Source organism: Coffea arabica, chromosome 3c (assembly GCF_036785885.1).
Source record: "Coffea arabica cultivar ET-39 chromosome 3c, Coffea Arabica ET-39 HiFi, whole genome shotgun sequence".
Lineage (NCBI taxonomy): Eukaryota > Viridiplantae > Streptophyta > Magnoliopsida > Gentianales > Rubiaceae > Coffea > Coffea arabica.
This window is the reverse complement of record NC_092314.1, coordinates 31934983-31949596: the sequence shown is the minus strand read 5'-3', so window position 1 is coordinate 31949596 and position 14614 is coordinate 31934983. Positions and strand designations below refer to the sequence as shown.

The following is a 14614-nucleotide window of genomic DNA, read 5'->3' as shown; positions in this document are numbered from 1 at the left end:
CACATAAACGATTCTGAAAATGGTATTTCCTAGTCTATCTAGTTGGATTTTGATTTGTCTTTAGTTCAAGTGTTTCCATTAGAAAATTTTATAACCCTTTTGAGTTGGTTTTATGTGTGGTCTATGAAACCCTAGTTATTTTTTTTTATCCACGAGTCCAAATGTCCACGTTCTACTTTAAAGTCTTTTTATACGTTCTACTCATCATGTGACGAGTCTCTTTGATTGCACCTAATTGGTTGTGACAAATGAGTGGTAATATTCTTTTCATTTAATCTTAGGTTTTCTCGGTGACTAAAGATAATATCCGAAAGGATATTTTGCACGTTGTTGTGCGTAAATAGGTGAGTGTTCTATATACCCGTGTTTCCTGTGACTACCTGATTACTTGACTATCTGTTTACTCGATTTCCAATTTATGTGATTACGTGATATCCGTGAATTACATGCTCCCATGAAATCAATTTGTATTGCTTACGTGCTAAGTGTCCACTTGATTACTTAATTATCATGAATCACATGCTATATGAAGTTGTCCATCATTGTTAGGCGAGTGTGTACTTTACCTCATTCGACCTATTCAATTGATGAATTTTACCATTTACCGTTTACCGATTTACTTGGTTAGTTGTGCATGTTGTAAGCTCTAAGCTGAACTTGGACCCCGCCTCGGTTACCGACCTACTCGAGCCAGGACTGGGCTCGGTCGGGTAGGTTGGAACCCTGGACAACCGTCGGTATACTCGAGTATTACCACTGGAGGGATAAGGTGATGGCCAGTCAACCGTGGGGATTCGGAAGTTATAAGGTGCAGAGGACCGACAAAGTTCCACCGGAACACCGTATCCTTCAGTATATGGTTACCGTGTATCACGATAATTGTTCCATGCTAAAATGCCAACATGAAATCATGTGTTATACCTGTGATATGCTCCATACTTGTAATAAGTCCCAACCACTCATGAACTATACATAAAGTTTTCTGGATTAATTGTTATTACATGACTAATGTTCCTTGTTTAATTACTTGTTTATGTATATAGAACCTCACTGGGCTTTTTAGCTCATACCACGTCAATTGTTTTCCTTAGCAGGAGAAGGCGAGCAAGGACGAGAGTTCTGTATAGTCTAGTTGATCTAGTTCTTTGGCCTTGTAATGGTTCTCGCCCTAGTGCTTGGCACGGGCTGGTTGTATGAGGAATGAGAACCCTTGTATATTCGATGGTTGTACTTGAATGGTAAAAACTTTGAAGACTTCTGGTGTGTAGAAGTTTCTTATCTTTTACTTGAGCATCTATTGTTTATGGATGTATATACATGATTCGAGTTCCATAGTGAGTGAGTCCTGGCGAGAGCTGGGCAGGCGACCCGCCGAACCCTTTGGTGCGCCTTAGGGGGAGGTGGGGCCGTCACAATTTGGACTGAGTGACCTTCTACATTGTTGTAGCTCTGTCTTTTAGCTTCGAGATGGTGGGTCTTACACCCTCATCCGATAAGCGTATTGCATTTTGTACCATTACCGCATACGGAGGCCAAAACTGTTTTTGTTGATTGATCAAATGAGTTATATTTCCTGATTTTCTGGTTTGCTATTATGCTTATATATGTATATGAAACCCTATTGGGGTTGTGATTGGCATGGATTTATGAAACCCTATTGGTTGGCATGGTTTTAAGGCTTACTCTTATTCCGGTCATTTTCTAGCTAACTTTTGTACTTGTACTACTTTGAGCCTAGTGAACGGCTTTTGGGAATGAGATGACTTTTGTGTGAGGTGTTGGGACTGATTTGAGGAAATAATGAAGCCTTAATGGCTGGAAAAGTAAGAAATTTAGGGGAAGTGCTGCCCGATTTTGTAGGCCGTTTGGTTCTTTAAGTTGGATTTGCCTTTTGATGGAAATGAAGGGCTTTTGGGTTGTTTGCGCCTAGGTCTTGATGTTATCTTTTTGTTTTCAAGAAAATCATGTTTTTGCACCCTTGCATTAGTATGTCTCACTTGTGCATTCCGTTTATTCGATTTTAGATATGAAATCTTCAATTGGTTTATTTTCATTATTTTAGGGTTTCTTGGCGATTAAGGCCAATCTGAAGTGAAACTTTTGAAGTTGAATCGGTGAGTGTACCACTGCCTGCTACCCTTTATGTGAAATATCTGAATATCTGAATACTTGACTTATGACTATTGAAGCCAAGTACTGCTTTGATAAAGTGGAGGCGAGGGTGTACTTTATCACACTCGTTCTCTGGTCTGTTCATATTCCAATTCTGAGCGTCTATCTGAATCTGTTATCTGTATCTGTATCTGAAACTGTACTGAATCTGTTATCTGTATCTGAAACTGTATCTATTCTGACGTCGTTTGGAAGTTTGTGTCCAACGACCTTTCTGTGACCTATGAGCTCAAATCCTGTGGCTAAGTTATTCAAGTCGGGCCGGCAAGGGCCTGGACGATTAGATAACGAACCACGGTAGTCTGTTCGGGGATCTTTGGGTATTGAGACCCTTGGGTTCCGGTATACTCGAGTATTACCATTTCTGTTACTGATACGGTGAGCGGGCCCGGTAAATGGGTGTTTGGTGGACGGAATTTGGAGTGAAGAGGGGTCTACGGACGCTTTGGTTCTATATACGTTGACGGAGGGTCAACCGGTCTGGATCAAGTACTGCGCTGGAAATTTGGCTCCTGAGAGCCACCCGTATCCTTCTGATTTGAATCAGTGGTTCCGTTGCTTTATATCTGGCATGTGTATCTGATTTGTTAAACATGAAATGCCATGATTTTATTGCTATCTGTTTGGTACCTCATTGAGCGCAAGCTCACCCCTTTCTATTCCCTTTTGTTTTCCTTACAGGAAAATAATCACTTTTGGGAGCTCATACGTGTTGGTTGCCAAATTGAGCCATGTATATGTCTATTTTGAATAGCTCATCTCATGAAACCCTAATGTGTATTGGGTTCATCTTCTGAATGGCAAACCGAATATGTGTATACCATATGTATAGTTTTTGACATGCCAAGTGTGGTTGTAAATGTTGAATTGCTATGTATTACTGTTTGGTGGGTTCTCGGTTTCCCCTATTCCAGGCACTATTCATCGTTTTCCTTTTGCTTATTATTTTGTTATTTTGGTTCTTGTGGCTTGTCCGAGCGCACTTTTGCATTTCCGAAACGTTTTAGAATGCGTGTAACCGCTCCGTAGTCCTGGCGAGAGCTGGGCAGGCAGTCCGCTAACCCCTTTGGTTCGCCTTAGGGGAAGGTGGGGCTGTTACAGATCTGGGTTGAGATGTCTAAATTAAAGTTGTAGCTCTTCCTCTTAGCTTCGAAACGGTGCCTCGCTCACCTTGATCCGATACTCCTAGCCTAACGTTTGACCAAGACGGTTTGAGATGGCAGATTTGGCCGTCCCGTTTGCCGTTCTGCGCGCGCGCGTGTGCCCTTTTTGCCGTTTCCGCACTTGCGTGTGTCAATTTTGTCGTTTTGCTTGTTTTAAGTACGTTAGTGGCCGTTTGTGATATATTATGACATAATCTTCTATTTCAGACAGTGGTGAGCTAGGCGGAGCCGGTGGGGCCCACTACTAGCGAACACGCGCGAAGTGATTTTGCTTTAGTACTACTTTTGTATTTCGAGTAAGTATTCAGGCCGCTTTTGTGTGTTCGTTGCTTATGTGTTTCGATTTGTATGAAGAGGGTACCTAGGCGAGGGTGTACTTTATCGCACTCGACCTAAACCCTAATTTGCGCACATATCTGTACATGGCTTGTGTATATGAGCAATTTTGGAACTAAAATCCTTGAGCTTGTGGCTCGGGGTGATTTTGAATAATTTTGTGAAGTTTGTGAGTTTGGGGCGAGCTTTTGACCTAGATGGACTATTCGAGCCGGTTAGGGCTTGGTCGAAGTCAGTCCAACCTGGTTGGAGGTCACCAAGTTTGTGAATCCGATTCACCGAGTATGTGGACCAAGTTTGTGACCCGAGCTTGTGACTCAAACTCAAGTTTGTGATTTCGTTCGCCCGGGCAAGTTTGTGAGGTGACTGGCCAGTGAGGGTGATAAGGTGTCGGTGGGTGTACAAGTGAAGTCTACGGACCATTAAATGTGGTCGACGGAGTGTCGGCAGGAGATCACGCATGGCATATGATTGGCTTTGGAGCCACCTGTATCCTTATTATGTGATGTTACTTTTCTGCTTTTGCTTTACTCTTACTATGTCACTGTTGTTACGTGAAATTTACGCTTTTGCCCCTGTTTACTTACTAAGCATATAGCTTACCCCATTCCTTTTGTTTTCCTTAGCAGGGGCCGACGCGGGGACTTTTGGCACACACACTAGCATAGTTAGGTTTGATTGTAATAGTTGGACATATGGTATGTTTGTTTTTGTTTTAGTTTTGGTGGTTTGTATAAGGACCCTCCTTAGGGTCTACATTTTGGTTTTGGTGGTAATTATAAGGATATAATAGTGTGAGCAGGTACTTTTGAGAATGTAATTATAACTCTTTTGGGATTGTATATATAACTCTTTTGAAGTTTCTGGCTTTTATTGTTTTAAGTTTTGAGTCCTGGCGCGAGCTAGGCAGACGGCCCGCCGATACCCTTGGGTTCGCCCTTGGGAGATGGTGGGGCTGTCACAAAGAGGAAATAAAGGAGAGAAAACAGGGTACCAAGCTATTTTTTCCTTTCAAACCCAAAACCGTGAGCAAAAGTGAAAAATAGGGAGAGAAATCTTGCTAGTTTCATCACTTACCAGCCTCGACCAAGACAGAGAATGTGAAGTAAGGAAAGAGAAAGAGAGAGTTGGTGCAAAAATTTTGAGGAATCGAGGCAGAAAAACTAGAGCAGTCTGTAATTACCAAATTCTAAGGGAAAAGAGGGGACAATGGTGAGCCAGGAAGCAACTCCGACATTCAAGCATAACTTGTATTGATTAGGGTGAGTGTTCTAAAGTTGATTGTACATGCTTACTGATGACTTTGTTTATATTGAAGTTTATTGATAAAAGGTTAGAGCGTACTTAACCGCTACTACCTTATTGAAATGAAATGAAAACCATTGAATGTTGATTGAATTGTGCATGAATGGTATACTGGAGTATTACCTAGAAGATTAGAGAATAATGAACTATATATTGATTGTCGGGGATTGTTCATTGTTTTGGAGGTAAGGGGAAGAAGAATTGTATCCTTCTAATGTTTGTTTATCCTATTGTTTTGTCCTTCTGATTGGCTATGATTTACGAAATGTCTGGCAAGAATATTGCATTTATACTTATGAACCTCACTAAGCTTTAGCTCAACCGTTTAGCTTTGCTTTTCTTACAGGAGTTGGAGGTTGCAGAATGATCGAGTTGAGTTAGAAAGTTTGTTTTGGAAGACCCGTTAGTGTGTATATAATGTAGTCAAGATTTCTTTTGTACCTCAAAATGGTCGAACCTTTTATTGTGAGTTTGTTGTAGTATTAAGAATGGAGGTGTAAATGCTTAGTGTAAATGTTATCTCTGAAGTTAATGTTAATGTTATCTCTGAAGTTAATGTTAATGATATCTTCGAAGTTAATGTTAGTTAATGAGCCCTGGCGAGAGCCAGACAGGCGGTCCACTATCTACTAGGGTATACCCTAGAAGAAGGTGGGATCGTCACAGAGGGAGGTCAAGGGAATGTAGTTGAGCCTGAGGAAGAAGTGGAATCAGCTAGTTCAATGATGACCTAAGTTAGAAACATATAACTTTGAGGTTGTAGGAAGTAAGTTAGGATGGTTGAGACAACATGTCATGTTTTTCTTCTTGTTTTGCCACTGTATTGCCACTGTATGTATTTTGCCCGTGATATGTCAATGCTAATATGTGTGGTACTTGTTTTTGTCTTAAGCATTTGGTTTTGATCAAGTTGATATGTAGAGTATTTTTGTCACTTGATGTATGAACTTGGTGTGTTGTAAATATGCTAAGCATATTTCCTTATCTTTGGCTTTGTGGTTTAAAAATGTCTTTATCTTGCCGTTTTAGCCGATTTATTTTATTTATGTACTATATAGCCGATTTTGAAGAAAAAAGAGAGAGAGAGAAGTGTATGGAGGGAAGACGTAGTTGTGGACATGGGGTTAGTCGTGGCCGTAGGGCTAGGCAATCGCAAGAACCAAAGAATGAAAGAGAAATAGTGGCTGAGCAAGATCGTGGACTGAGGGTTGAAGCAGGGGACCAAGTGGCGACAACGATACAACAAATGACCAATATTTTAGTACGATTGGTAGAGCAACAAGGCCAAACCCCAATGAATCAACCTAGGAACCCTGAGATAGGAGAGAATAGGGCTATAGAGCGGTTTCAAAAGTTTTCTCCACCAAAGTTCCTTAGAGGGCCTAATCCGGAGACAATTGAGTAGTGGTTGGAGGCGATGATTAATATCTTTACGGCTTTGAACTACACGGAGCAAAGACAGGTGAACTTTGCTGTATTTCAATTCGAAAGACAGGCCCGAGCATGGTGGAATGTTATTATGTTAATTTTAGTCCCTAACTTTTGATGTTTACAAAACAAATGGATAATATTAATATCTTTTCAAGAAATATTTTCAGTTATGCAGCAATTTGATTCTAAGAACAAGTGCAATTGAAAAAAGACAAAGGTTACTGAAAGCTGTCAGACGCTTGGATCAAACGTCCGATAATCATTGCGCAATTTCGGACGCATAAAAAACTCCACCACCGGACGTCCGAAGGAAATAAGACATTCCTCCTGCCTCACTAACCTCGATCGGACGCAAGCATCGGACGTCCGATAGGATCGTTCAAACTTGACAAAAGCTGTCGGACGCTCACAAAGACAATACCGGATTTTCGATAGAATTGAGATATTCCTTCTAACTCATTGTCTGTTTTCGGACGCAAGCACCGGACGTCTGATAGAATTGAAGAAGATTTTTCAAACTCACTGCCTACTATCGGACGCATACTTCAGATGTACCGGACGTCTGATATTCCAACGGCTAGTTGACTCTTCATCTACTTTCTATCTGTTGGAAGCATTAATGAAGCACTTTCTTGGTCCTATATAAATAGTACTTGGTTAGAAACTTCAAACAACTTTTGCACACTGAAGATATTAAAAAGATCTAGAGTAATTTTAGTGAGAAAATACTCTCCAAGGAAGATTTGCAGTTTTAGTGATGTGAGGTTCATTGTAAGCTTCTTATTTGTGAGTGAATACTTCATGAGTGTAGCTCTGTGAGGGTTGTATTGAGGGATAGTAAAACTTTCTAACTTGACCGAGTGGAGTTCAGGACAAGGAGGAGGTAAACTTTCTTTTGTACACAAGGGTCATTGTAATTCTGACAGGTTGTCGAAACCTGTATAATAATAAAATTAAACCTAATTGTCAGTTAAAGTAACCAAAATCATATTCCAAATATTGGAGCAGGAACTCTAAGTGTGCAATGGGTTATTTGATTCGCCCTGTTCTCGAAGAGTTTGCTTGATCCGATATACCTGAATGGGATGACTTTTTCACAAATAATTATGAATTTGTAAACAGGGCAAGTAGGGTCGTATTCTCAGGGATTGGGGATATTTGCCTCTTAAGAAATCCAAAGTAACATAGGGGTGATTTTGTAGGAGCGACGACAATCAATGAAATTCAAATAAGAAAATAAAGATAAATAACTAACTAGAAATTAAATAACAGTTCACTAAACTTAGAGTAACAATAATTAAAGGTCTAAAACAATTAAAACAAGAAAATAATTAAAAATAAAATAAAATAGGTAACTAAAAATCAAATGGCAATTCACTAAAATCAAGGTAATAATAATTAAAGATCTAACCAAGAAATAACTTCAGCAATGGTTCACCTAATTGATCATCGATGCACAAGCAATTCCAATTATTTATTAGTAAATAGGTTATAATTGCCAAACAAGTGATGACAGTCAATCCCTCCTTACTGTGTCGGTGATTAAGGTATGCCAGTTAATCACTGCTCTAACTGAGAAATAATCCTAAGTACGCCCGTAAGATTTAATTCCACAATTGCCTTACGTATTAGAGGCCCCTATTCTAACCAAATAACACACTACCAGGGTTATTTCATATTAGCCCGCGTATTCCCCTGACACAAATCTAATCGTGCCAGTTGTCACTATTTCAGGGCAATTAAATAATTATGGATTTAAATGCCCCAATTGACAATAGATTATCAAACTAAATAATTATCCGGATCCAAAACAATCAAATAATTAAATAATCATGAATACTGTAATCAAGGGATATGCGAATACTAATAAATAAAAGAAAAAGATAAAATTAAATCGATCTTACAATTTTAGGCGATCCAAAGCATCCGTTGTTTCTTGACTAGAAAAAGGGGATTAGTTCATTCTTGGTGAACAAAGCCCATGCAAAATTGCAAATAAAGTAGCGGCTATTGTCCTTTGAAATTGGGAAAATGCAATCCGTTCGGAGTAGTGATACAAAGAGGGATTCGAAATTGACATACAAAGACGGAAAAGGAATTACTAAGACTAGAAGGAAAACAAGTCAAAGCTCTCTTAATTGCCCCTGACATGCGCAGGAGAAGTACTACTCAAAAGCATGAAAAGAAAACATCCAAAAGCTAAGCTAAAGCTATTGCATTTCCTCTGCAATTTCTATTTCATATCTAGTAGTCCCCCTTCCACTGTGCGGCGGCTCTCCCTTCTCTCCAAGGCTCTGCGTCCGCTGCCCTCTTCCACAATTTACCAAAATGGGCACCAATTTGCCTTTTGCCAACAATGCTCATCGGATAAGCTATGGCTTGGACTCTTTTTCTGTTAAATTGATACCTATTATCATATTCTCGTTCTACTCCCTGAAATATATGCCAAATACTAAAAATGAGTAGAATCCAGCAATTAATCCAAATTGAGTCAGGTAATAGGGAAAATTAATAATAGAATAAATGATAAAATTACACCCTATCAATTCTCCCCACACCTAAACCATGCTTGCCCTCAAGCATAAGAAAAGTGAACAGACACTAAAATTTGATAATGACCATTGCTCTACCTACCATACTGCCAAGATACCAAGGAAGACTATATATCAAGCATTATTGATCAAAATCCGAGAAACATCACCCCGGTTAGATTCTAAACCACAAACTCCTTCAATTCCAAGTTAACTAATCTAAGAAAAAAGAATGGCGTACAACATTTATCAGCAAATGGTCCAAATATTAACCAAAATCTCAACATTTAATCCATAAGTCGGCAAGCTGACTCTATCACACACTAACACAACCTATACTCTTTTTCCATTATTTACTTTTTTTTCCTCTTTTTTTTTTATTTTTTTATTTTTCTTTTTTTTTTTGGACAAATAGCACAAAAGACTTAGTCTCCAGTCATTGGAGCCTTTTGACGCGAACTCCGACATTTTTCAAATGAAGGACCCCGGTTACTCAACTCCTATCACTATACGACCACATACTCATAGGAATTACTACCTTTTGGCAAGGGAATCGACATTTTTAGGTGCAGATCTCCAGTTACTCAGTAGCAACTAATAGCGGAGTACAGTCAATCTTATTCACAGCCAAATAACACAATGATGCAAAATAACGCTGCTAAAAATAAAAATAGGAGCAGCTAGTCTCATTATTGCCAAACATGAAGAATTAGAATCAATATTGGATCAATTCACATGAAAATGCCAACAGTCATTCCCTATGCCTAGAGAAGTTAACAAAGAGAGCAAAAGAGTCAAGCAGTCACCGATATTCATCAAAGAGATGTTTTGGACTCGATCACATTAACTCGATACACTTTTATTATTAAAACTTGGCAAAAGTAGAAATAGAGTCAACAATCCAACATCAAACTTCGGCATTCACATGGGATCTAATCACTAAAAAAAAAGAAAGAAAGAAAGAGACTGGACGAAAATAAACAAATAACAAACTAGAAATAAAGGAAAAACACGTAAAACTGAAAAACTACTAGAAACTAGAACCACAACTGAACCCCCCCAACACCTAAATGGCACATTGCCCTCAATGTGACAAATAAATAGCAATAGGCAACGGGACTTCCCTGAAGTTGGGTCAAAGTGGTGGGTGATAACCAAATTGCGGTGTAAGACCCGCACGCTACATGAATGCTGCCAAATTTTGTGCCATGGAAGCCACATTGTTGTCGATGTTAATCATCCGAGCCTCCAAATTCTGAACTTGAGTCCGAAGTTGGTTCCATTCATCAGCCCCTGGGGGTGGAGGGGGCGGGTCAAAGGTAGACGGGCCGGGGTCATCGCTAGCAGCGGAGGAATGGGCAAAAGAGGAGTGCGGTGGGACGCGATGCGCGGTAGTGGCGTCGAAGCGCGGCAGCGGCGCTGCTCCTCGTGGATGCGGGCTGTGGCGTTAGGGTGAGCAAGGTGGAAGTGGCGGCGTGTGTAAGGCTTCGGGCGACACAGAGGAGAGCAGGGGAGAAGAAAGAAAGAAAAAGAAGAAAGAAAGAAAAGAAGGAAAGAGAGGAAAAGGAGGAAAAGAAAAAGAAATTGGATTTCTTTTTTTTTTTTTTTTTTTGAAATTTTAGAAACCTAGCTACGGTTAAAAGAAAATAATTTTTTTCATTTTTTTCATTAAAAATATTGCTTTTTTTAAAATTTTTTTTGAATATTATTATTATTACAAAACTCATCTTCGAAATTCAAAATTAGTGACTAACACGAAATCAATAACCGCTCTCGAGTTTTTTTTTTTTGAATACTTACCTTTCCTGCGAACGTGATGTGGGCACGTCAAAAAGGCAAGAATCCTTCTGACCATGAGCTCTCTATTCGACATGACGCGGGTACGTTAAAAGGGCAAGAACCTTTCTAACCATGAACTCTCCCTACGACATGACGTGGGCGCATCATGTAGGTAAGAACCCTTCTGACCGTGAGCTCTCCATATGACTTGACGCGGGCGTGTCAAGTCGGAGAGACATCTACAAATCATCAAAAATGAAAATTGAAACCAGAAGTTAGTCAAATTCAAGGGAAACATATTTAAATTAACAAATAAAATTGAACAAACAATTAAAAGAAATTGGGTTGCCTCCCAATGAGCGCTTTTCTTTAATGTTTTTGGCTAGACATTGAACACCACTCTTCAATTTGGATGTAACTCAATTTTCCTGGAAATCCATAGCCCTCCTCCAGGATCCAAATAGCCTTTGAGTGCAGCCTTCTTTCTTAATTTCCTACTCATTTTCACCTCATACAGTGCTTTCATCCCCTTATACATGTTTTCAGTAAATTTGAATTTGTCCCTACAAGCAAACTCAGAAAATTCTTGTATAGAGGAATCAATAGCATGAATAGCAAACACACGGTGAGAGTTAAACAGGATGTTCCATTGTATTAAAAATATTAAAATGGACTAATTCTCCATCAAATTCCATGGACAATGTACCCTTATTAACGTCAATTTTTGTCTGTGCTGTGCTAAAAAAGGGTCTATCTAGTAGCAAAGGTGAGGGGTTAGGGGAATGATCATCATCCATGTCAAGTACATAAAAGTCAGTTGGGAATATCAATTCATTAACTTTAACCAGCACATCCTCGACCAACCCATCAGGATATGCATTTGTTCGGTCAGCTAATTAAATTATTATCTCGATTTCTTTTAATGGACCGAAGCTCAGAGAAGCATACATAGATTTAGGCATTATGTTGATCGATGCTCCTAAGTCCAATAGGGTATTCCTAATCAGTGTATTACCTATCTTACATGGGACAGTAAACCTACTTGGATTCCCATATTTGGGTGGTAGCTTCCTTTGGAGAACTGCTGACACATTCTCCCCCACGATGATTTTTTCATCTCCCCTCAACCGTCTTCGATTGACACATAGGTCTTTCAAAAATTTTGCATACTTTGGCACTTGCTTGATGGCGTCTAATAAGGGAATATTGATCTCTACCTTGCGGAACACCTCCAAGATCTCCTTCTCCTTGTCCTGCTTCTATGATTTTTTCAACCTGCTAGGAAAGGGAGGCAGGTTAGTTTTAACTATAATGACTGGGTTGGGGAGTACCTTTGGATTTGTGCCACTGCTGTCCTTCTTCTCAAGTTTGTTTTCGATCTTTTCTTCACCCTTATCCTTTGGAATCATGAGTTCGGCCCCTTAAATTTCCTTCTTGCTCCTTAAGGTCATTGCACTTACATTCTTCAGGTTCAATTTAGGTTGAGAAGGCAATTTTTCAAAAACTTGGGATTCAAGGCGATTGATTGCCACTGCCATTTGACTTAGCTGATTTTGCATTACTGGTATCTGACCCAGTTGATTTCTCATACTTTGTAGGTCAGAATCTGTCTTTTGTTAATTCGCAAGTAATTGTTTCATCATCTCTTCCATGGACGGACTTGAGTTTGAAGGGAGTGGTGGTTGCCGAGGCTGGTACTGCAGCTGGTACCCTTGCTATCTACTTGGTATGAAGTTGGACTGCCTGTTCCCTCCATAACTTAGGTTGAGATGATCTCTCCAACCAGAATTGTAGGTGTTTGAGTAAGGGTCGTACTGTTTTCTTGCCGTGGGCGCGTGGCCAGCCATGCTCACCTGCTCTGCAGTTTCTTCCTAAACTAGTGGACACACCTCCGTAGAATGACCCACGGCAGCACATACCCCACACACTTTGGCTTGTGAGGCACTTCCTACAGCTAATTGTCGCATGAAGGATGTCAATTCAAAAATTTGCTACTGGATGGAGGATGTTTCTACCTCATTCACCCTACGCGTTGGGACATCCTCCCTCGTACCAAACTGCTATGAATTCTCAGCCATTTCTTCAATTAACTCCCATGCTGCCTGAGGAGTCTTGTTCACTAACGCCCTTCCACTTGCAGTAACGATTATACTCTTGTTCCTGAAGAGTAGGCCCTCATAGAAGTGTTGAATGGGCAGTTGCTCACTTATTTGGTGTCGAGGGCACTTGATGCACAGTTTCTTGAATCTCTCCCAATGCTCATAGAGGGACTCGCCTGGGTGTTGCTTGATACCGCAGATTTCCTTCCTTAGACTTGCAACTCGAGACGCTGGAAAATATTTGTCCAAGAATTTTTTCTTCAGTTGGTCCCACGTGGTGATACTACCTGGTGGTAAGTAGTACAGCCAGTCTTTTGCAGAGTCCTTCAAGGAGAAGGGGAATGCCCTAATTTTTATCTGCTCTTCTGTAATACCTGGGCGTTTCATGCTGTTGCAAACTACATCAAACTCTTGCAGGTGTTTATACTGCTCCTCACCTGGTAAACCATGGAATGATGGCAAAAGATAAATTAGACCAGATTTTAATTCAAATGGAGTGTTATCATTTAAAGTTGGGAAAGTAATGCATAGAGGTTGCTATTTAAATTGGGAGCAGTCAACTCCCTTAGTGTTTGTGCATTCGCCATGGTGACTTCATCTTAGTCTGAATCACTTGAGTTATCACCACGCAAATCCGTTGACTCAACCTCTGGATCAAGTCCATGGGATGCAACATTGGACTGCTCCTCTCTGAGCTGTCTGGTTTTCTTTCTTGTTCTACGCGCGGTCTTCTCTACCTCAGGGTCGAAAATTAATTCACCTGTACGAGAAGAACGAGACATGCACTAGAAGAATACCAGAAAATTAGAGCAAAAATAAACTTAAAAAAACAAATAATAACGCCAGTCCCCGGCAACGGCGCCAAAAATTGACAGGTTGTTGAAACCTGTACAATAATAAAATTAAACCTAATTGCCAGTTAAAGTAACCAAAATCTAATTCCAAATATTGGAGAAGGGACTCTAGGTATGCAATGGGTTACTTGATTCACCCTGTCCCCGAAGAGTTTGCTTGATCCGATATACCCGAATGGGATGACTTTTTCACAAATAATTATGAATTTGTAGACAGGGCAAGTAGGGTCGTATCCTCAGGGATTGGGGATATTTGTCTCTTAAGAAATCTAAAGTAACACAGGGGGTGATTTTGTAAGAACGACGACAATCAACGAAATTCAAATAAGAAAATAAATATAAATAACTAACTAGAAATTAAATGATAGTTCACTAAACTTAGAGTAACAATAATTAAAGGCCTAAAACAATTAAAAATAAAATAAAATAGGCAACTAAAAATCAAATGGCAATTCACTAAAATCAAAGTAATAATAATTAAAGATCTAACCAAGAAATAACTTCAACAATGGTTCACCTAATTGATCATCGATGCACAAGCAATTCCAATTATTTATTAGTAAATAGGTTATAACTGCCAAACAAATGATAACAGTCAACCCCTCCTTACTGTGTCGGTAATTAAGGTACGTCCATTAATCACTACTCTAATTGAGAAATAATCCTAGGTACGCCCGTAAGATTTAATTCCACAATTGCCTTACGTATTAGAGGAGTTCTAATCTAACCAAATAATACACTATCAAGATTATTTCAGATTAGTCTGCGTATCCCCCTAACACAAATCTAATCGTGCTAGTTGTCACTATTTCAGGGCAATTAAACAATTATGGATTTAAATGCCCCAATTGACAATAGATTATCAAACTAAATAATTATTTGGATCCAAGACAATCAATTAATTAAATAATCATGAATACTGCAATCAAGGGATATGCGAATAC

The 14614-nt window shown here is 39.6% G+C and overlaps 1 long non-coding RNA gene across 1 annotated transcript; it reads left to right on the top strand.

Annotated features, from left to right (window-relative positions):
- Window positions 1–298: 298 nt before the first annotated feature.
- Window positions 299–3092, top strand: LOC140038108 (uncharacterized). Its single transcript, XR_011841918.1, has 3 exons — window positions 299–344; window positions 2063–2114; window positions 2854–3092. It is a non-coding gene; the product is annotated as an uncharacterized lncRNA (long non-coding RNA).
- Window positions 3093–14614: the final 11522 nt, after the last annotated feature.